The following is a 6,000-nucleotide window of genomic DNA, read 5'->3' as shown; positions in this document are numbered from 1 at the left end:
ATGCTTTGATGTTTGTTTTCCCCACACTCCCCCCTTAGAGTACATAGCTTTTTCATCTTCTGAAATGTGAATATCAGTTGGATGATATTCATGATTACTTTGTGATAGAGCAGAAATTCAGGACTGACTGTTCTAAAAATGTTTTGAAGAGGTAAGCATCTAGCTTTGTCCACTGGCAGAGTGTCTGTTTTAAGTAAACATAAATTTCCACGCTGTATTTAAGTTTCCTCCTCTGTGGACTGCATTATGCAGTAGGACCAGAAGAATTTCTCCCTCATAGTCAAATGCAGGCTTTTGTATTTTAGAATCAGGAATATCCCCTGGAAGTTACAGTGTTTGGCAGCTTTAATTCTGACTGAATCACTTTTCTGTGGGAATTGGTTCAATGGGTTAAATGCCACAGAAATGTTTGTCTTCAGATCCTGGCTACCCTTATTGTAAATTAAGTTCAGATCTGTTGTGTTTTTTTCCCCCTCTTTTTTTCTGGTGACAAACAGTATAATAGATAGCAGCACAAACATTTAATCCACTTGTCATCTTGACAGATGGGGGGAGAGGAACCTTGATTGTGTATTCTCTGTGGATGTGGTGTCATCAGGGGTCTGTGATGCCATGTCAAAACCAGCACACTCTCTAACAAAGCAGTTTAAAACAGTGGGACTGTGCTGTAAAATATCTTACAGACTTCTTTTTCCTTCAGAAAGAAACCTTTAAAGAGGAAGCAATGGTTAACATACGTTTTATACAGGGAACATACCAGATAATAAAATTGTAAGTTAAACGATGCTGATACTTAAACCTGCAAACTTTTCTTACCTTTGTACTATTGCACGGATGTAGCAAACAGCCTGTCAGCACAGCAACCCAAAAGAGCTTGTCATTTGCTAAGCATTGCTGCTTGGGGGAGCAGACACAGTGCGTGAAGGCAGTTTGTTTGCATGTGCTAAAGAAATCCTTGCCGGGGTTAAGAAGCAGCTTAGCCCCTCAGTGATCTGGTGCAAGCCAGGACTGTGCTGGGGACTGACGCGTCGGGCTGCCCTGCGTTGGACAACTGTCACGCTGCCACCACTCAGTTCCTCTGATTGGGTACTCGCAGCGACTGATTAAAAATGCTGATGCCGTTTCTGTGATCCTTTCCACTTGGAGGAGAAATCTCTTATGCCCACCCCCAAGCCCACCTCTAGGATGTAAGTAATGGTGAAAAGATGAAGATGAAAACAGTGCGGTGTGAGTGACTGGAAATCCAGCAGTCTGGTTTAGCTGCAGTGTTATGTAGGAGTCGTCTTCAGACTTCTTACCTTTGGTTTTTCAGCACAAACTGCTTGCAGGTTTTTGAAGACTGTGAACTACCGTTTTTGTGTTAGTGTTTTCTGTGTATCATCGTATCACCTTGCTTTTTCCCTGGACAGCTGTGTTCAGAGCTTCATGTGGAAATCTTTCTATTGAAGAGAGATAAAAAGGATCCTTAATCTGATTCTCTTTGGATCTTTCTATTTTTATGGTAAGTGCCAGCATATATTGGCTGAGCATAGCTTCTTTGCTGCAGTGCTCGTGCTCTCTCCCTCTCTCTCCCTCCCTCCCCCCTTCCCATCTGTTTTTCTCCCCCTATATTCTTAGATAAGCCTCGTGACCTTCACTTAATATCTCATCATAATTTTCAGCATCTTGATAACAGATGCTGGCTAAGTAAAATACAAGTTTTCTCTTTATTTTGCTCTTTCCCTTCTCTGACCCGGAGCTCTGAAGTATTGATTGCAAGCTGAGTACTGCCTCTTTGTCCTTGAAACGGGAGGCTTGAGCATTGCTCCTGATTGCCTGTGGCAGCAATGGGATACAGTTCTGGGGAACTGCAATAGAGATTGGTTAAAGGTGATTGACTCATTTCTCTAGGTCCGTACCGTCACACTGGAAGGGCACAGAAATCCCCTGCTTGTCTGGCCATCTAGAAAACTCTGAAGCCCCTCAATGTTCAAGTGCGGGCATACATGTGGTTTGAACCTGTATTTGCTATCATTGGCATGGAACAGGTTGGCTCTTTCAGCATTTTCAATATAAGCATGTGTCACCAGGTGTTTGTAAGTCGGACCTTTTGTATCTTACGAGTGCATACGGGCTGGGACAAGAAGTTACAGAATAGTCAACCTAATAACCCTCGTCCCTCTCCGGTCGATACGGCTGCAGAAGTGCTTTTACATTTCTGTAGGAGGAAAGAAGTGAATTTAGATGCCTGAAAATCTGTGCTGGCTTAATTTGTGCTCTAAGCTATTTTAACAGCTCTGATTTTCTGAATAGGAAAGGTCGTTATTTAGACCACAGTAAACTGTGCCCTTAGCTTTTTTTTTTTTCCTAGTTTGTTGCGAGATTTAAAGTAAACGCAAATATACAATTTCTGGTAGACAGATATCTTCCTTTGCTTTTGGTATGAGACAAATGCAAAAGTATTTCTTTTAACTTAAATGTGTTTCATGCTGTGAATCCATTATGTGGATTGACTATGCATAGCCCTTACACACTGCAGGAATAATAAAGACCTCTTCAGAGGTCTGCTGAAGGCATAGATATAACACTGGCTCAAACTCCTCACAGGGTGGTCTGACTTCAAGGGAGGGCAAAGAGGTGATGTGCTCTTATACCTTTGTTTTACTGAGGTAGGATAAGAATAAAGCTTTTGCTCTGTCTCTGCATTGCCTTTTCTGGGTTTAAGCAAGAGATATGCTGATGTCTGGGAATTGTTTTCTTTGTTTAAGGTAGCTTACATTGTGGGTTAATAAAACAATTTTGTTCCTTATTTATCCTGTAATTCAGAGAGTTTTGCTTACATAAGCTGATTAGTTCAACAGAGTTTGTGTACCTCCTTTTCCCTCCCAAATGAGTAAAAACTTTAAAACACTGCTGTTATTTTCACTACATTTCTTTTCTGTACTTGGATGTAACATCTGGTTGTATTGATAGGCATGTAGGAGTGTGATGGACAAGGGAGGAACCCAGGTCAGGCAATTGCAAGAGGCACTGGTGGGAGGAGGAGGCTTACACGGATCTGCAGGTAGGGGACTTCATGGTGCAGTGAGGTACCTGCTGCATTGGCTTCACAAAAAGCCATAGTGGCCAGCACGTAGCCCAGATATCAGTGGTCCAAGTCATCTCTCCAGTCAGATCACACATTTTGACATCACGTAGTACCCATTGGTGCAGCTGATCCTGAGCCTTGTTTCCCTTCTAACTGATGCGGTGAGAGCATGCTGCAGACCTGCCTCCCTCCTGCTCTAATATGGAGCAGGTCTGTTCTGGCAACTGTGCAGCTCAAGGAACTGTTTAAAAACATTTACTTCTAGAGCAGTGCTTCATACTGCCTACTACAGAAGGGCTTTAGCACTATGTCAGGTCTATGTGTAATTTATTTTTTTTAATTCAGTCACAAAGGTGCCTGAGTTAATTCTCTTCCAGCTTCAGTGAGTGCTCACATAATGACAGCAGCTAAGAAACTTTTTGCTGTGGAAGGAGACCAACAGGGTTCTTGGTAACACACACGGGGAAGCAGTCCTGAGTCCTTGAAGGTTGTGACATTGCCTTGGAGAAACTGGACTTAGGCTTTTCTTGATTAAATGTAGCAAGTAATTGTGTGTGTGCATTGCACTTGGAACTGTTTATTTTGTTCCATATAAAATTATTGTAAATTTAAAAAACAAGAGGGTTTTCAAAATATATGCACAACCTAAATAATTCTGAAGATCACAGAGTTAAGTATCAGACAACATCTTTTCATTTTTATAAATATTATTGTAAAATCAGCTATTCCTGTGCCTTAAAGTAATCTACATTCTTAAATCACATTTAATCAAAAGTACTGTTTTCACTTAAAAATTACTAATGTTTAAGTAAGATTATGTAGCAAAGGCTAATTTTTAACCTAAGCGCATAATCATGTCTGTCTTTTCCAATAAAATTTTAGAAGCCGAAATGCATAATGTAATGTGCTTTCTCAATAACCTTGAGGCAAAAGGAAGGGAGGAAAAAGATCCCGAAGTATTTTCTCTGGTTTAAACTGCATGAGCTTGCAGTGGGATGCTTACATTTGGAACCTGACATCTGTGTACTGCAACTGAGAAGTCTATGCATCTAAAATCCTTTCCAGCACATCCTGTTGCAGGCTAAGGGCTTGAAAAATAAAGATACAATCCTCTGTAAAAGCCTTGGGAGATAGAGTGAAATCCCCCAAATTACAGGAAATTCAAGTAGGTAGATATGCAGTTCACTTCTTGGGAATTCTATGAATGCCCTAATAGGAAATGCATGCATAGTGCTTCCTTGTTTCACAGCATAGTGTCATGTTAATTCCTTTGCAGGGTGGCTGAAGACTGCATAGAAAACAACTGCAGGGGAAAAAAAAAAAAAAAGCTCTATTCCTTAGCCAGCCAATATCACCCAATGGTCTGATGAAGTCACTGCATTTTTTTTTTTACTGTGTATGTTCAATATGCATTCTTCACTCGTCTGTAGAAGCAAGTCCTTTGAAGTTTTATGCTCCACAAATGTTCAACCATATACATCTAGATTGTCAATATAAATGGGTATGTTTTTACAGAAAGCTTGCTCATTTATCCATACTGCTTCAATAATTTTATACTTTCCATCTGCTCATATCCTTTCTGACAAAGGCTATACAGGCTGAAGAATGCAGTCAGTAGACTAGCCATGCCCCAACTTCTCTCTCTGCCCCAGACTGCAGAGTAATACCAGGATATGCACAATGCAGAGCTGAAGTCATCAGTACCAGGCAGTGCTCTGGCTAGTCATTTTTTCAAAGTTTACAAATATTTTCAAAGGTAATGTGGTACCCAGTATTTTAACAAGGCACATGTAATTGTAAGTTACAGTATACATATTCTATTCATATATTGCATGTTATATTAACTGTGGTTTTACTTGGCTTTCTTACTACATACTGACCCATGAATGAGTACATATGGATAATCCAAAGGTGACTGCAACTTCTAGACTTTCTCTGTTATTCATAGAGCTAATTTTTAAGGTGTTCCTAAACACAGAATCTCACTTTGTCTGCAGATTTTGTCCAGGATAATTTTGTCCAGGACTTTATAGCTCTAATATTGCAAATTTTAACAATCTGTCTCCATACATCTTGAGACTTAAGCAGGTGAGCTCTCTTCAGTCCAGTCGCTACTTTCACAGTTCGTGGATGTCTGAAAATCCTGTGTGTGAACACTTGGCCACATAATCTGTCACAAGTTTAGTGCTTTTGGAAAGCATTAGGCAGGGTGTTTGTGTGCTACATTTTTTCTCTGTATCTGTGGGGAAGGATTAGCTTTCAGGCATTGTTATATGGGTCTTGTGTCTGCTGTGCGTGTGCTGCCCTTTACGCCTGTCATATCTCAGGAAGGGATTGCATTTTCTGTATTTATACAACTGCATAGTGCTTGTGTAGATCTGTCTGATTCCTCATGGAAACTGGCATTTTAGTTCATGTTGTGCAGATTTGCTCTTGTATAATTTCTGCATAGGAAATACTGGACAATAAAGCAAGAGTTCTTCTGTATGTTAAAGAACTTTCTCCTACAACAGTCACAAATATGTTGTTCCACACTCAACGTGGTAACAGTGGAACAGCATTAGGCCTGCTTGCCTTAAGAAATATTGAAGGCTTGAAGTGTTCCTGAGGGACCAGTCTTTCTTTAGCACCTGAACATAAACATTTTGCCTTTGAAATGTTTCATTACATTTTATTTTCTTGCAATTGTAGAAACATTTGTAGGCTTTTCTGGTGGAAGATGTAAAGAAGGCAAAACTCTATCCTAAACTGACCTAACCAAGGTTAAGTGTTCACATTCTGCTAATGTGACATTATTAGAATCAAGAACTTTACATTATTCTGTTTGCAGTACAAAGGGAAATAATAATCTGGTTAAGAGTTATGGGTTATTTCCTCAGTATCCCAGTGGAAGAGATCTTTGCATTGGAGCAGGTAATTTCAGCAGCAAGTGT

General features: G+C 40.1%; 1 protein-coding gene across 5 annotated transcripts in view; it reads left to right on the top strand.

Moving 5' to 3' along the window:
• The first annotated feature begins 1,223 nt into the window (after window positions 1–1,223).
• Window positions 1,224–6,000, top strand: part of ANO4 (anoctamin 4) — a 173,907-nt gene continuing 169,130 nt past the window's right edge. For 4 of the 5 annotated variants that reach the window (XM_064655331.1, XM_064655330.1, XM_064655329.1 and 1 more), the window contains exon 1: window positions 1,225–1,501. The gene's annotated coding sequence lies outside the window, so the exon portion shown is untranslated. Of the gene's footprint in view, window positions 1,502–6,000 lie in introns of all 5 variants that reach the window. The other variant, XM_064655328.1, reaches the window with a different exon arrangement.

The sequence above is a fragment of the Pseudopipra pipra genome, chromosome 5 (assembly GCF_036250125.1).
Source record: "Pseudopipra pipra isolate bDixPip1 chromosome 5, bDixPip1.hap1, whole genome shotgun sequence".
In the NCBI taxonomy this organism is placed as follows: domain Eukaryota; kingdom Metazoa; phylum Chordata; class Aves; order Passeriformes; family Pipridae; genus Pseudopipra; species Pseudopipra pipra.
The sequence above is the reverse complement of the archived record's forward strand: the minus strand, read 5'-3'. Positions and strand labels throughout refer to the sequence as shown.